Source organism: Macaca fascicularis, chromosome 9 (assembly GCF_037993035.2).
Source record: "Macaca fascicularis isolate 582-1 chromosome 9, T2T-MFA8v1.1".
Lineage (NCBI taxonomy): Eukaryota > Metazoa > Chordata > Mammalia > Primates > Cercopithecidae > Macaca > Macaca fascicularis.
Window position 1 is genome coordinate 66,079,250 of NC_088383.1, and position 18,176 is coordinate 66,097,425.

General features: G+C 43.8%; 1 pseudogene; it reads left to right on the forward strand.

The window, feature by feature from the left end:
* Window positions 1-1,429: 1,429 nt before the first annotated feature.
* LOC102118925 (small ribosomal subunit protein eS7-like) lies at window positions 1,430-2,017 on the forward strand (annotated as a pseudogene).
* The last annotated feature ends 16,159 nt before the right edge of the window (window positions 2,018-18,176 follow it).

The following is an 18,176-nucleotide window of genomic DNA, read 5'->3' on the forward strand; positions in this document are numbered from 1 at the left end:
ACAAGTGTGAGTTTCCAAGCAAGCTGAGAAAGGGACTTCAGCTTGTCCTGAAAAGTGTGGCACATTTCCCACCTTGTCAGGTAACCTCCCTCACACTCTCCCAGGGCTCAGACTGCATGGGTTAGGCCTTCCCCGCCCACCTCCTCTCAGCAGATTGCCTGGTGGGATGAGAGGCAGCCGTGGCAGAGAGGATTGTTTTCATGTCTGACATCCGCTGCCCTCTGGACAGTCTGATCTTGTCAACTGTGGGAGGCAATTGTGGGAGGCAGCTCCATGTAGCAGCCTTGGCCGAAGCCCGCTGGACTCCCACAGCGACTCAGCACAGAGTAGATGCCCATTCATTATCATCACCAAGTAGGGGGGCTTTAGCACCTCCTCAGCCAGCACTTCTCTCCACATTGAATTCTGCATGAGTCTCATGATCAAAGTTCAAGTGTGACAGGCACATGTATACACAGAGAGGCTCGGAGCTAAGGAAATAATTCTCTGTATGGGTCTCTTTCTTTCTGAGGACCAGCACAAGGATAGTCCTTTCAAGACGAGAGGAGATTCCAAGCATGCTAGGAGGTGATAATTAACTTCCTGCCCCCCACAGGTCTGGGCCTGCGAGAGGACAAGAGGGAAGGACAGTCCCCTCTCCCTACATGACCAGATGGAACCCTGCCACACACGCTTTAAGAAGGCCTAGCTTGCAACTCATGAATGCACTGTGCATGCTCCCCACACACAAGTCTCTTACTCTTACAAAACTGTGCATGTTTGCTTCCAGACTAAAACTCAGATGTAAAACTAAATCACAGAAACCATTTTACTAAGAAAAAACATTTAAAGATTAGTTAATACAATACAGCCATCTCATAAATAACACCTCTATAGGAATGTCATAAATATCTGGGTGCAATTATTCCCATTTTCGAATCTGAGAAGATAGGGATCCCTGAAAGACAGTGAGTCATATGTCAAAACCATCAAAATTCAGAGCAGAAAAGATCACAAGAGCATGTATGGTCCATTTCCTACTGTTCTTACTGCCAATGAGGAAACAGACTCTGGCCTGCAAGAGATAACCAAGCCTCAAAATATATGGAAACAATGTTTTAGACAAGATTCTTTCCATTGTCATGTTCCTGGCCATGTGTGGCTTTGAAACGACTCTAGAAGTTTTGGCCAAATATTCAGACACCTAGAGCTTTGTAGAGAGCTCTATTCAATGGTACATTTTTCTGATGGTCTAATCAACAACAACAACAAAGACAATTTCAGAAAATCAGTGCTCTGATGGGCATATAAAGGGTGACGTTATAGAGGGTACCAGGGCAAGGTAAGTTTAGGGATGCTATAGATAACAGTCAAGAAAGGTTTATCTGATTTCTGAGCTCTCGTGAGACTTGGCCTTCTTCCTAGGCTGGCATTTAGGAAGAAGACGGCCATGTTCAGTTCAAGCACCAAGATCATGAAGCCCAATGGCGAGAAGCCAGACAAGTTCAAGTCCAGCATCTCCAGGATCTTCTGGAGCTGAAGATGAACTTGGATCTCAAGGCTCAGCTCAGGGAGCTGAATATAACAGCAGCCAAGAAACCTGAAGTTGATGGTGGTCACAAAGCTTATTATAATCATTGTTCCCGTTCCTCAGCTGAAATCTTTCCAGAAAAATCCAAGTCCAGATAGTACATGAATTGGAGAAAAAGTTCGGTGGGAAGCATGCTGTCTTTATTGCTCAGAGGAGAAGTCTGCCTATGCCGACTTGAAAAAACAATACCAAAAAATAAGCAAAAGTGTCCCAGGAGCTGCACCCTAATAGCCATGCATGATGCAATCCTTGAAGACTTGGTCTTCCCAAGTGAAATTGGGGGCAAAAGAATCTGCGTGAAACTGGCTAGCATTCAGCTCAGGAAGGTTCCTTTGGACAAAGCACAGCAGAACCATGTGGGGCACAAGGTTGAAACTTTTTCTGGTGTCTATAAGGGAGTTCCTGGGCAAAAATGTTAATTTTGAATTTCCAGAGTTTCCATTATAAACAAAAATGACTAAATAAAGTATATTCACATTTAGAAGAAGAAAGGTTTATCTGAAGAAAGGATATTTGAGCAAATCTGCAGAATGAGACAGACCTAAACATGTGAAGAACTCTCCATGCAAAGGGAGCTGCCAGTGCTGAAGGCCTGAGACAGGGAAGAGCCAGTGCTCATGAACGGGGGGAGGGTGGTTTGATACCAGGACGTGGGTAAGCTGGGCCAGATCTTGTAAATTCTCGTAGGCCACAGTAAGATGTTTGGACCTCATTCCCAGTGCAGTGGGAAGTTGTTGAATAAGTGATGTGGCCTTATTCACAGAATGCCAGCTACAGAGTGGAAAATGTTCAGAAAGATGCAAGGCCAGGTAGGTGCAGAGAAATCAGTGAACAAGGCCACACAGTAGTCCCAGAAACAGAGGCGGCTTGGACCAGAGTAGTATCCATGGCAACGAAGAGGCAGCCGTGCTCTGCCGGATACTGACCACCGTCAGCACCCACTGAGGAAAGACAAAGCCTGTCTACCCCCTGTCTAGCAGGAAGGGAGCAAAGGCTGCCCCTCCAGCATCCCCAACAGATGCAATTCAGGTCAGCATGGAGGAGGCCCACTCCCCACTGAGGCAGCCCATCTAGGGACAACCATGGGGCTTTTCCATTTAGCCAAAATCAAATGCCAGCAATTATTCATGTTCTATTCATCTACCTTATTGATGTGCAACCCACTCGAGAGTGGCCAAGTAGTAGTAACCAATATAATACTGACTTCTTCAGCCAAGGACCAGATGCAGTCATTCACTGATATTTCATGGGGTGGTGGCACGTGGACTGTCATGGAAGCCTGGGTTCTGCTCAAACAGGTCTGTTTTCAGTCCCATCTTAATCACACAGTTGCCCTCGCTGAGAGAGAATCTCCCCCATCACCCTGTGGAGTAAAGAAGGCACTATCCCCAGAATCTAGCAGCAGAATTGCCTGGTGGGTGGACAAAGAAACCATGCATGTTCAAAGACACACCAAGGAGCAAGGTAGTTGTCGTGAGGCTGGCTCATGAGTGAGTGTGTGAGCAGAAAGGGCCTCCCTCCAAAGCCGGAATGTGGGCAAGAACACAAACTCTGGGTGAAATGACATACAGAGTCAGGGCATCTTCCGTAAATCATAAAGACCCACAGGCAGCAAAGGTCCAGACCAGTGTCGTCACCACAGGCCAAGAGCCACATGGATGACACACTGCAACTTGGATAACCTGAAAACAGAAATGCTGCTGGACCTGAAGGAACACTGCTCAGTCAGCCACGCCTGTCTGATGGTTTTCCCCCTGCCTGGGTGAGCAAGAATTAGAGGCTGGCTTCAAATCTCTTCCAGCCTTATCAATTGCCATCAGAATGGCAATAGCAGCTGCTTTTCCTCTCAACGTATGCAGAGTCCTAACACCACAAGATATAAAAATATGGTTGCCCTTTGAGGGTAAGCCACCACACACACTATAACAAGCCATGTGGGAACAAACCAGGCAATTTTGATCAGAGAATATGCAAACCGCCAAACCCTCCCCAAGGTGCCCTGGGCACAGCCTCAAGGAGAAGCAGCAGTGATTGTAGTTTCCTGAGCAGAAGCCTAGTGGTTTGTGTTGTTCCCACTTTGGAGAAGTCCTGTGAGCAGGGGGGGATGAAAACTCGGTGCATTCATGATCAAAGGTGGAGGTAGTGAGCACCCAGGCCAGGCCGGGGGAGGCTGTCCTGACCCACACTCACACCCTCCCTGGTGGAGTCGCATCCCACTGGAGGTGGCGATGAGGGACTGTGGCTCACTTAGTCAAATGCCATGTCTCACCTCAGGGTAATTCAAGACTTCCCAAGAAATGATGAAGGCAGTGTCTTCACACAGTGTTCAAGTGTACCACTTAGAAAAACAGAAACACACATCATAAACAGTGGTGAAAAGAAACCTGTAAGCATGCAGCGATGCAGAGACCCACTGTCAGCAGCTGCTGAGGAGAATCAGTCCTCTGTGAGGACCTCCGTCGGTACCTGTCTTGTGTCAAGGGTCTGGGAATCACATCGGGAGAATCCTCTGTACCCAGGGCTCTGTTGTCCATCTCAGGTGTAATTTTGAGCAGTGACATTGCAGGGAGGAAATATGATGTCCCCAGAGTGGCTAATTTATCACGTAGCACGACCTACTGACAGCTTCAGCCATGTGAAATCTATGGCAAAACATAACCGAAGCGGAGGTTTTTTAATGTAACATTAACCACGTGGAAAATTTCTGAAAAGAGCTAAAAGAAATGACCAGCATAGACAAGTCTTTTGAAACTGGTGGGTTCAAGGAATGAGTAGAATGTCACTGCACTGGGATCTGTGGAAATTAGACATTCAGAGGAAAGAAACTTTTCATCTGCAATGTGGAATGAGATACTTGTCATTCCAAAGCCACCTCCCAGCACCAAGGACTTACAATACCTTCTCCTGTTTATTCCCTCTGGCCGCTCTCTCTCCAGGACCATAAGCTCTTTGAAGAAAGCTTCTTGTCTTATTCATTCTTTCCAGCTTCTAGAGCAAGTGCTTGATAAACACTTGCTAACTTGAAGCAGATTCTGGTAATAAAACTGCCCTAACTTCATCCACAGGAACTTCCAGGCCTCTTCCTGAGAGCCCTTAATGTTTCCAGGAGGAGCTGCAACCTCTTCAAGGGTGGGAAGACAGACCAGCTAGAAAACCCTGAACTTATTGCAGAAGACGGTGTCGCTGGAGGAGTCCAGCTCTGAGCCAGGTGCCACGCAGCGGGGCAGCAGAACATACCAAGTCGACTAAGCACGTAGCAAGTCGACTCTAATCCTGGTCAAGGACCCACCACTCACCACCCACCTGGCTCAGCTATGTTGTTTCATGATGTGACACCTCAGTGTCTCTCTCTCTCTCAAGTGGGTAGATAAAAAGCTCATTCCTTCCACAAAAGGTCTGCCAAAGACAGCAACATACAGGATTTCAAGCACTATGCAGAAGATAAAACACAGGTTTTGCTCCTGGCCCTACGTTTTTTGGCAAGACAACTGGTCTCCGGCACACTACTTTCACCTAAGAGAGGGTCTTTCCTCTTCTACTCCTCCATAAATCTATAGATATGGAAAACATACCTATTTTTTAGGTGATATCTTGTGTATTTTTTAAGTTGTTTTACGCACATTATAGAAACCCTTCCCGGCCGGGCGCGGTGGCTCAAGCCTGTAATCCCAGCACTTTGGGAGGCCGAGATGGGCGGATCACGAGGTCAGGAGATCGAGACCATCCTGGCTAACACGGTGAAACCCCGTCTCTACTAAAAAATACAAAAAACTAGCCGGGCGAGGTGGCGGGCGCCTGTAGTCCCAGCTTCTCGGGAGGCTGAGGCAGGAGAATGGCATGAACCCGGGAGGCGGAGCTTGCAGTGAGCTGAGATCCGGCCACTGCACTCCAGCCTGGGCGACAGAGCGAGACTCCGTCTCAAAAAAAAAAAAAAAAAAGAAAGAAAGAAAGAAACCCTTCCCATTTAACACCTGAAAAAAAACTGGGTTTGCAAAATTTCCTGATAAAATGTGTATAATTAAATGCACTTGTGAACACTGTGATTACGGTACTGAGGCAAGATGATTTCCCCACTATTTCAATAACAGTTGGAAATAATTAAGTACTTCCTACAACATGGAAATGTACAGTTTTGTATCTCAAAATACTAGTACTTTAACAGACTGAAACAGTTGTTGCCCGTTGGAGCTTACTACATGTGTTAAATTATTATTCTTCTGATTATCATGCCATGATTATAATGCATTCCATTTAGGACTGTAGATTATTTGCTGAGCAGTTCTAGATAATTTTTTACTTATCCACTCAGTGGTTCTTACACAGCACCTGAGCAAAAAGTTAAAGACAAAATGTAAGCTTTTCATCTAAATAGACTTAATTTTCAATACTCAAAGCTAAGCCTTATTCTGCCTGAACAGAGCTGGCAAGGTTTAATTCCTTTTGTCACAATCTCCCTGGATAATAATTCCTTAATTGCTTCTTAGATGGAAATATTAATCATGGGCGGCCTTTAATAAGACCAAAATTATGGTGTTTCTTATCCCCAAAGGTTAATGGGGAAAAAAAATGATTCTTCTCTTCCTTTCTTCTCTGTCCTGATACACAGATTGTGTGGCACTAATCAGTTTTCCCCTTTAAATTATATTTAAGCTAATGTGTCATTTATCCTCAGAGATTCTGAGTTCCTTGAGGAAGGAAATTGTGTCTGATTTATGTGTGAATTTGCCACAGAATCTAGATCCAATAACTGACACAACCTGATTGCATACAAACACAACTGATTTATGTCAACTTGGGAGATGACCTTGACAATTGTGTCACTGCACCTGCTTGACAAGTGTGATGGTTGTTCAGTTGCCTGGCTGTTCGACAGACTGGTTTGAAGGACAGGGTGGCTTAAAAGTTAATTATTCTCTAATAGTAATTAAACCTCAACCTTGTGATTGATTCTGTGCTCAGCACTGTTTCCTGCCCTCCTTCAACTTACAGTATGTTGGGAGAAGTTACATTATAAAAAAGACAAATTGACAAAACAAACTACAAAGCACTGTAACAGTAGAAACAGTATGTCTGTCCTACGGATCCCGCCCAGAGTGGCCCTCTTACTTTGACAAGTGTGTGGAGAGTTTACATTCATTGTGACAGTGTAATGGTGTAAGAAACCCCTTTGTAGCACTATTCAATTTGTGTAGATGCTTAAGACCTCTGGTGGAAAAAAAATTGTTCTCAGAGAAGAGAGAATCAGTTTGCATAAATGAGGGGTCAACTGGTCTCCCAACCTTGGAAAGTGAGGCAGGTGCCACACACACGGAGCTTTCAGACAGAACCACTTCCGGGGTTCTGGGGGTAAACATGGCAAGTAGAAGTTTGATTTGCTCTTAGGTTTGTTGAAGAGAAAGGGTAGGATTTTTGCAGTATATGTTGCAGGGATTTCAATGAAAGAGAAGAAACAGCTTGGAATAAGCTGATTTAGAGAACTATCTAGATGAGACGATCAATGTGGGCTGCAGGGCAGGGAATAGGCCCTATATCACAAAAGTGTAAGATCAAGATAGAAGAATAAGCAGCTAAAAAGAAAACAAAAACAAGCCAAGAGACAGACAGTGTGCATGTGTGGGTGGGTGGGTGCATGGGTGTTAAAATTTAAGATTCAACAAATATAGAAAGGAAAGAAATTGCCAAAATTTTGTGTTGGTTATAAATTTGGAAAAAATAGTAACTTTGAGTTTCTCCTTAAATCATATTCTAAATAAATTTCTTCATGTATTACAGAGCTACAAATTAAGATATTAAATTCCAATTATAGAAAAATAAGACTGTAAAATTGAATATCAAGTATGTAAATTTAGAATAGAAGAAATCACAAAGAATAGATCATCAGATTTAATTACATATAATTAAAGCTTTTGCATAGCTGAAGAAACCAAAATAAAAAGGCAGATGAGAAAAAAATGCTTCTGTAAATATACCTTCAGAGAAAAAGAGGAGGTAATGATTTCATTCTGCGAGGAACAAAGGAACATCAATTTAAAAAGAAAAACAATTAAAGAGCAGGTGAATAAGTAAACTATTCTCAACAAATGAAAGATTATTATCATTATTATATTATTCTAATTATTATTAAATAACATTTAACAATGATTACTGCCTGGAATTATGCTAAGTGTTGCATATATATCACTCTGAGTTCTTCTTGTAAAAACTACCTGATAATGGATTCAATTCCCAACAAATGATCAAAATTAAAAACCAGGTATGAAAAGTTGTGATAAAAGATTAGTGGTGATTAATCTATTTAAATATGGAACTAAAACTAACCAATTGTGGAATTTAAACTAGAATGTGCTGCCGAGCGCTGTGACTCACAGCTGTAATCCCAGCACTTCGGGAGGCCGAGGCAGGCAGATTGCTTGAGGTCAGGAGTTCGAGACCAGCCTAACCAACATGGCAAAATCCCGTCTCTACTAAAAATACAAAAATTAGCTGGGCGTGTTGGCACAAGTCTGTAATCCCAGCAATTTGGAAGGCAGGTGGATCACTTGAGGCCAGGAATTTGAGACCAATCTGGCCAATATGGTGAAACCCTATCTCTACTAAAAATGCAAAAATTAGCTGGGCGTGTTGGCACAAGCCTGTAATCCCCGCACTCTTGCGGGTAGGCCAAGGCGGGTGGATCACTTTAGCCAGGAGTTTGAGACCAGCCTGGCCAATATGGTAAAACCCCATCTCCACTAAAAATACAGAAATTAGCTGGGTGTGGTGGCAAATGCCTGTAATCTCAGCTACTCTGGAGGCTGAGGCAGGAAAATCGTTTGAACTTGGGAGGTGGAGGTTGTAGTGAGCCAATAGCACGCCACTGCACTCCAGCCTGGGTGACAGAGCAAGACTCTGTCTCAAAAAAAAAAAAAAAAATGTTGGGGTGATCAGACCCAACACCAGGTCGTGGGGGCAACGAAGCCCGGCAGAGTCAAAGGAATGAGAAAAAAGATAGTTTGAGAAAGTGGGACCAGGGAGCCATTCCGAGTGTGGAGGCTGCGAAGGCCCCGGAGCCCACGCTATTTATTGGTGCTCAAACAAACAGGTGGTGAGGATGTGGGGGTTGAAAGGAAGCGGTGTATCAAGTGAATGAGAAACATATGGCTACTTGAGATAATGGGAGTGCTAGAAGCAAGGAGCCAGCAAGTCTAGCAGACATGCAAACCCTGCCTCAGCTTTTCTCCCAACAATAACAACAACAAAAATAGCAATTGAGGAATAGACCTCCATTTCCCTCTATTTCTATGAATCACAGAAGAGGACGCTGTCACAGGCAGCAAGCTGTCAGGGCAGCCCCCTTTCTGAGGAACGGTCTTAAAGAATACATAGGGTATGGGGAAGTGTTACATAAAATGAATTTTATATTACATAAAATGAATTTATATATTAAGTGACTAAAATAAATCCAGTTATTGGAGAAAAGAAGTAGGAGGTGAAGGGGAGGAGTAGGAAAGTAAAGCATTAGAGGGAAAGAAAATTAATATTTCTTTTAGAATATGTGACAGAAAAAGTAGTAGAGAACATAAAGGCATATCGGAACTTCCCAATTAAAATGGGAATAGGCCAGGCATGGTGGCTAATGCCTATAATCCCAACACTTTGGGAGGCCGAGGCGGGAAGATCACCTGAGGTCGGATGTTCAAGACCAGCCTGACCAACATGGAGAAACCCCATCTCTACTAAAAATACAAAATTAGCCAGGCATGGTGGCGCATGCCTATAATCCCAGCTACTTGGGAGGCTGAGGCAAGAGAATCGCTTGAACCTAGGGAGGTGGAGTTTGCAGTGAGCCGAGATCGCACCATTGCACTCCAGCCTAGGCAACAAGAGCAAAACTCCCTCTCAGAAGAAAAAAAAAAAACAGGGGACTAGGAGAATAAAAATAAATTCTATCCAGCCAGCAGATTTAAAGACTGGGAAAAAGAGGAAACAGTAAAACAAAATAAATGGCAAACTTTAAATAAAATCAAATGAAATCGATAAAATCAAGGCTATCCCAAGTCATCCAGAATTTCTAGATCAAAAAGTGGACACTTAGACTGCATTAAATAACAGCATCATATTCTTTGTTGTTCACAAGAAATACCTCTAGTGCAGAGTGACAAACACTGAAAATGGGGGAGACAGAATACCAGCAAATGAAAATAAGCAAGCAAATGACAAATAAACAATAGCAATCATTTCCGTGTCAGCAAATCTCAATTTAAAGTCCAAAGCATTTAGCAGGATAGATGGTGTGATACAAGATTCAATCCATGATGAGATTATAACAGCCATATGTACTTTATACCAAATAACCTAGAAACCAGATCAAAACCTCCTGTAAATACAATACAATTTGAATCAGATGCAACTTGAATTTAAAATATAAATATACTTCTTTAAAATTTTATAGCTCAAGTTGACCAAAGGAATGAGGATTTGAGTAAGGATATGAACATTTATTGCTTAAATGATTAATGAACTCTTTTCATATAGCTGAGAACCTTTACAACACTGATCATATCTTCAGCCAAAAAAACTCTGTCAAATTCAAAAATTCAGATTTACAAGCTATAGTCTAATCATGATTCAATTGTATTAGAAATCAACAATTAAAATATCATAAAAATAGGATTCTTAAAAATTAAGAAAACTCTTGGGCTAAATTTAAAAAGAAATCAAAATCAAAATTACAAATTTGCAAATGGTGCATGAAAGGACAGAACTCAATCTAACTGATGTGGGAATGCAGTATCTGGTAAACAGTATTGGTTGGTGGTGAATCAGGCTGCCTAGAGCTGCGTGATTCAAGTGACTTAACCTGTGTCTCAGTGTTCTCAGCTGCAAAATGGTGATAACAGCATTTCTCCACAGGGATGTGGAGATTAAATGAGAATCCACATAAAACAGGAAGGAGTCAAGCATGTAAGTGTTCTTGACTGATTTGCATCTGTTCATTCCTCCCTTCCCCATTCTGCTTATCCCATTCCTCTTTCTCATTTTAAAAATTCTCCACAATGTGTTTCTATCACTTTGTAATAAAAAAGACATTAAAATGTCCAATGGAGCTATTTCATTGCTAATCCCATTATTAATAAAATTCAAAGGGAAAAGACTTCATCTGAATAAGAAATATAATAATTCCTTAGGTCAGCATAATCTGATATTCATCATCGTTTCTGCTGGTGGCAGGATGTCAGGGGTGGGGGAGGGTGCAAATCAATGCATAGCTGTTGAATCTGTTGCCATTTCAAGTAAGAAAAAAGTGTCCTTGGCCGGGCGCGGTGGCTCAAGCCTGTAATCCCAGCACTTTGGGAGGCCGAGGCGGGCGGATCACAAGGTCAGGAGATCGAGACCACAGTGAAACCCCGTCTCTACTAAAAATACAAAAAATTAGCCGGGCGCGGTGGCGGGCGCCTGTAGTCCCAGCTACTCAGGAGGCTGAGGCAGGAGAATGGCGGGAACCCAGGGGGACGGAGCTTGCAGTGAGCCGAGATCGCGCCACTGCACTCCAGCCTGGGCAACAGCGTGAGACTACGTCTCAAAAAAAAAAAAAAAGTGTCCTCATGAAGGACACAGGAAACAGATCTTAGAGATTTAAGTTCAGCTTTGTTCCTCTGTGCTGTGCTTGCCTGGGCTGTGCTGTACTGTGAAGACCACCACTGACATCCTTCCATTCTTCTCCCACTTTACAGATGAGGAAATTGAGGATTGAGAGAACACATGATATCCTTAAGACCACACATCAGTTAGAATAGAACTGTAGCTGCCCAGCGGGGATAATGAACGGAGGGAGAGGCTTCTCTCTTCTCAGGCATGGCCAGGCTGTTCCTCCTCACAGCCCCAGGAACTCAGCCTCCCTCACCCTCCCCAGAGCTGCAGATACTGCTCACACCACTGCCTGAGCTGCTGCGTGGGACACTGCCCAAAGACATGACCACAGGCCCTTAACATTTCCCGGGTTTTATTGCTGGTCCTTTAAGAGTAACCTGCTAGTTGAATACGCGCAGCTCACAAGATACAATCACAGATAAACTTTGTCTCCAAACCCCTGTATTTTTTTTTTTTATGTAATTGTAACAACGTATAAATAGGGGGGATGCATCTTGGACTCTCTCCTTCCCTCCTATGGACTGTCCTTCACATCCTCCAAGCTCCTCCCAGGGCCTGCATGTGTGCATGCAGCATATATGAATAAGAATTTGTTCCCACTGTTCCCATTGCTATGTAACTGCTACAATAACATAACCATATTCACAATAGCATCTACAACTTGTTATGCAAAGCATTTTGTGTCATCTCTAACACAATGACCTTCTGCAGGCATCATCATAGACATTGTACAGATGAGAAAATGGAAGCCCGAAGAGGTAGAAGTAACAAGGGGCACAACTACTCAAGGTTGTAGCTAGCAGAGGTCGGGAGCGGTGGCTCATGCCTATAATCCCAGCACTTCGGGAGGTCAAGGTGGGCGGATCGCAAGGTCAGGAGATCGAGACCATCCTGGCCAACATGGTGAGACCCCATCTCTACTAAAAATACAAAAATTAGCTGGGCGTGATGGCACGCGCCTGTAATCCCAGCTACTTGGGAGGCTGAGGCAGGAGCATCGCTTGAACCTGGGAGGCGGAGGCTGCAGTGAGCCGAGACACACCACTGCACTCCAGCCTAGTGACAGAGTGAGACTCCATCTCAAAAATAAAAAAGTTGTAGCTCGCAGAGAATAGTAGCAAGTTTTGAATCCACACTAAATCTAAATCTAGACCACACTATATAAAAGTTATTGCTTTCCCCTAGCTAAAATTCTCTAATACCCTTTAAATTTGCCTGGTGAGATTAATTTTTCATCTGTCCCTAAGATAAATTCTCAGGATGTTCCTGGTCATTTCTGGTTATTATAAAGTCATTTGAAATCACAAAGCTCAGTCTTGATTGAGAAACTAGAAGGTCTGGCTCTATATAATAATCAACTCTACAATCTTAATTTGAAAATAAGACTTATCCTCTTCCTTTTCTAGGGTTTGCTGCTGGTACAAAGCTTCTCTCTTCTCATTCTCCTATTTTCTAACTTGTTAGCTGTTATTTCTTTTCATTTAATTTTTGAATACAGAAATTTCCCAGGCTATACAAAAGTAAAGAGAATAGTACAATAAACCCATCACTCACCTTCAACAATTATCACCTCACCAACTTATGGCATATTTTGTTTCAACTATCCCCCCTCCAACATTATGTGGCTATTTCTTTATACATATCTGTAAATCTATGTGTGTATATATCATGTACACATTATTTAGTGCCCACTTACAAGGGAGGACATTGGTATTTGACTGAGTTGTTTCACTTAAGATAATGGCCTCCAGTTCCATCCATGTTGCTGCAAAAGACATGATGATTTCATTCTTTTTCATGGCTGTGTAGTATTCCGTGGTGTATATATACCACATTTTTCTTATGCAGTCATCCACTGATGGACACTTACGTTGATTCCGTATCTTTGCTATTGTGAATATAGCCATGATAAACATACGAGTGCAAGTGTCTTTGTGATATAATTATTTATTTTCCTTTGGGTAAATACCCAGCAGTGAGATTTAAGGATCAAATTATGTCCAGAATTGGCAGGTTCTTGGTCTCACTGACTTCAAGAATGAAGCTGTGGACCCTCACAGTGAGTGTTACAGTTCTTAAAGATGGTGTGTCCAGAGTTTGTTCCTTCAGATGTGTCCACAGTTTCTTCCTTCTGGTGGGTTTGTGGTCTCACTGGCTTCAGGAGTGAAGCTGCAGACCTTCGTGGTGAGGGTTATGGCTCATAAAAGTGGTGCATCCAGAGTTGTTCATTCCTCCCAGTGGGTTCGTGGTCTCACTGGTTTCAGGAGTGAAGCTGCAGACCTTCATGGTAAGGGTTACGGCTCATAAAAGTGGTGCATCCCTAGTTGTTCTTTCCTCCCAGTGAGTTTGTGGTCTCGCTGACTTCAGGAGTGAAGCTGCAGACCTTCACAATGAATGTTACAGCTCATAAAAGTAACACAGACCCAAAGCGTGAGCAGCAGTGAGATTTATTGCAAAGGGCAAAAGAACAAAGCTTCCACAGTACGGAAGGGGACCCGAGCTGGTTGCCACTGCTCAATCCGGTGGCCAGCTTTTATTCCCTTATCGGGCCCCGCCCACATCCTGCTGATTGATCCATTTCACAGAGTGCTGATTGGTGCATTTACAGACCTTTAGCTAGACACAGAGCGCTGCTTGGTGTGTTTACAAACCTTCAGCTGGACACAGAGCGCTGATTGGTGTGTTTGCAAACCTTTAGCTTGACACAGTGCTGATTGGTGTGTTTACAAACCTTTAGCTAGACAGAAAAGTTCTTCAAGTCCCCTACCGGATTAGCTGGACACAGCGCGCTGATTGGTGTGTTTACAAACTTTTGGCTAGACACAGAGTGCTGACTAGTGCATTTATAATCCTTTAGCTAGACAGAAAAGTTCTCCAAGTCCCCACCTGACCCAAGCCCAGCCGGCTTCACCTCTCAAAATGGTAGTTCTATTTTCAGGTCTTTGAGAAATGTCCACACTGTTTTCCATAGAGATTGTGCTAATTCACATTCCCACCAACCATGTATAAGTGTTCCCTTTCCTCCTCATCCTCACTACCATCTGGTTTTTTTTGTTTGTTTGTTTTTACTTTTTAATAATGGTTACCATTTCTGATCCCTCCAATATTGCTCCAGGGAGAGTTAAGAGAGCGGGGAAACTTATAACAGTCTTGTGAGCACTGTGTCCAAAGACGGTGAGACAGAGGCTGTGTTCAGAAGCCCTGGTGCTATAGTGGGGAGACTGCAAGAAGACAATGACAGGCAAATGTAGCCTCAGGCTTCACATCGGACCATCACCTCTGCCATGCAACAAGATCCCCAAAAATGAATTCAAAAGAGTTTAAGTCGCCTTGGGGAAACTGTCATCTTTCTGAGCTTCAGTTGTCTCATGTTGAAAGTTCAAACAGCTATGTAACCTTTTTCTGGGTGGGGGTGGGGGGTTGAGGACTCAGTGAGCTGATATACAAAAGAAAATATTTTGTAAAATGCAGACTGTGAGGCCAGGCATGGTGGCTCATGCCTGTAATCCCAGCACTTTGGGAGGCCGAGGCAGATGGATCACCTGAGGTCAGGAGTTAGAGACCAGCCTGGCCAACATGACAAAACCCTGTCTCTACTAAAAATACAAAAATTAGCTGGGCATGGTGGCGGATGCCTGTAATCCCAGCTACTCGGGAGGCTGAGGCAGGAGAATAGCTTGAACCCAGGAGATGGAGGTTGCAGTGAGCTGAGACTGCACCATTTCACTCCAGCCTGGGAGAAAGAGTGAGATTCCATCTAAAAACCAAATGCAGAGTGTGGTAAAATGAGAGGGATTCAATATTTGAATAAATTATAGGTTCATACTATAGTTTTTATTATTTATATCTTAATGGTCATGCTAGTTACATAACATCATTCTTCTAATATTATATATAAATCTCATCACAAACTATATCTAATCTCCCAGTAAATCCTGCCAGCAATGACTTCAGAATATTTCAAAACTTCCTCCACCTCTCTCCACTCCAAGCTGTCACCAGGGTCCAAGCCTCCAACCACGGCCTCCTCATGCCCTGCTATCTCCTCTGCCCAAGGTAGCCTTTTCTCAAGAGGTGATTTTTCTTTTAATTGTGGTAAAATAGATGACCCTTTTTCATGTTTTTTTAGAGTTTTTATTGAGGTATAATTGGCAAATAAAAATTGTGTCTATTTAGATATACAACTTGATATTTTGATACACATCTCCACTGTGAAATAATTACCACAATAAAACTAATTAACTTGTCCATCATCTCACATAGTTACCGTGTGTGTGTGTGTGTGTGTGTGTGTGTGTGTGATGAGAACACTTAAGATCTATACTCTTGGTAAATTTCAGATATACAATACAGTATTATGAACTACAGTCTCCGTGCAGTACATGAAATCTCCAGAATTTATTCATCTTGCAAAACTGAAAGTTCATACTCTTTGACCAACATCTCTCCATTTTTCCCACCTCCCAACCACCATTCTACTCCGACTCTATGAGTTCGACTATTTCAGATTCTACATATAAGTGAGATTATGTAGTATTTGTCTTTCTGTGTCTGGCTTATTTCACTTAGCATAATGCCCTCCAGGTTCATCCATGTTGTCGCAAGCCGCAGGACTTTCTTCTTTTTAAAGGTTAATTCGGGATTTTAGTGCAGTAGCACTGGGATGAACCAGGAGATCTCACAGTGTGTCAGAAATAACTCCGTCAAAGCCAGAGCATTTTTTCTCTGCCTAAATGCAGAGACTTTGGTCTTCAAAATTTTTTTCCAAGCATCCTAAATGAACTGGCTCCAGTGTAGAGAATACTATTCTCCTTACATCTGTATATGCTGGGGAATTTGCATATTCAAAAATTAAAAGAAATGAAAGAAACAGCAGCTAACAAATGCTAAAAGGCTACGGTGAAGGAGCCACCTTCTGGCCCACAAGAACTCCACCACAGCAGAAATTCTGCGCCTCACCTCTAACTCGATATTCCTCGATGCCCCTTTATGGAAGTTAAAGTGGTCAGAAGCTGAGTGTGTGTGGATAGCGCTATTGACTTTTCCTTCCTTGGAGGGCCCAGACTGCCAAATTACAAGGCTACAAAGCAGGCTAACTAGCTTGGCAGGGGTGCCCCCACCAACTCCACATGGCTCTTTCCCATCCTGTCTCTCGCCACACTGGTTTGAAAGACCCCCATTTCTCTGTCCTCTGCCGTGGACCTTCCGGAGTCGGGAAGCCACCGGAGCTGCACCAGCCAGCCCGGCAGTGGGTTTCTGCTGTTCTTATTTTTAGCCCTGATGCTCCTCCCGAAGAGAAAATAAAAGCAAATAAAATTTAGACTGTTGCAATTGATCTCCAGTCATTTCAGAATGTTGCTACAGCAACCAACAGGGGCTTCACAGTATCTTTCCTCCCCATACCTCCTCCACCTCATTTCTGTAACCGGGGAGCAGGACCATTCCAATGGCATCAGCACCATCTTTTGTGCAGGGCTTCTGTCCAAAGTCTTTGAGAATGGAGCTACCCGAGGCCCAGCGCCAGGCAGGCAGCTCTGTGCCCGTGGCCTGTTAACTGACACACCAGCCCCCAGCCAACCTTGGTCCTAAGATGACACATAAAGGAAGGCTGAGCAAGGCACTGATCACTGTTATGCACTCGAAAACAAACAGAGAAGGAAAGTAACCTACAAAATGTTTCGAAATAAAGTTTTACAGCCTGGATTTTTCCTACTTCCCTGTGAAGTGCTGGGAGACTCCTCAGTCACCTCTGCAGTGTAATCCAAGAAATCTGATTTTCATGGCCCTGCCCCCTTCCCCTCCAGGCTCCTCAGGGACCTGGTGTACCCTCACCCCTCACCCTCACGCCATCCCACCAGGGACCTGGTTTCCTGTTCAGTCCAGCGCTGTCATGTTCTTTCCCTCTTAAGGATTCCAAAATGAACTGGTTAAAATATGCATGCTGAGTTATGGGTGACAAATAGTAACGTATGAGCTTGCAGGAGGAAAGACTGAAGTTCTGTTCAGGTCAGTTCTGGGTCCTGAGGCGACTGCACAGGGACCCCGGCCCCTCACGCAGCCTCAAGTCTAATGGCAATACCAATAATGAGAACAGGCCACTTAAGATCCAACACACATGGGTACTAGCCAGACAGAGGCTAGTACCTCACAGAGGCACAGGTGAAACCCATGTGCATGTGAACACGAGATGATTAAATATCCAGACCCTCGACAGCTACTGGTGTGCAAGCTTGATGGTGCCACAAAGGGAATAATTTTACAGAAAATGACTTCTAGGTAATAGGTAACAAGTTCAGAGCTGTTCTATTTCCACCTGAAGCAAGGCCACCTATAAAACCCTTCACACGCCAGCAACTCGGAAAGAGGAAGGCGTTTGTAACAGGCAGCTGCTGTGGCCATTCATTGCTGAGGGATGTACAGACAAAAAGCTTCCTCCGTGGCCTGAATCTCTGCAGCAAAAAATAGCCACAGAGAGAGCTGGGCCTGCAGAAATGCAGTTCATGACAACACACAGGCATGGGGACCAAGCGGCAGCCGGTGTTGGCCCACAACCAAGGTCTACACAGCCCTCCCGCTTTCCCCTCAGATCCCTCTAGTCTCAGGGGAAATCCTTCCTACATGTTTGTCCCAGTTGCTCATCTTGTCTGCCTCAAATCCCTGCTCTTCAGGCTAAGACCTTGGAAAATAAATCCATAAAGACTTGCTGGCTATTTCCACTGTCATTTCTTCCTCATCCCTGGGGATCAGAGTCCAAGCATCAGCTTAGAGGGAGGAAGGGAAGAAAAGAAAGTGGGTTGCCCATATCACAGCATTATACCCATGAAGACTCTGACATGCCTCAGGAGGCCTGGATCCTCCCTTGTTCTGCCACTGATCATTCTTGTGGCCTGGGTCAACCCCTTCCCTCTCTGATCCCTGGGTTCACCTGCTCGTACTCCACAGAGGCAGAGTTCACAGTTCCCTCCCAAATACATAT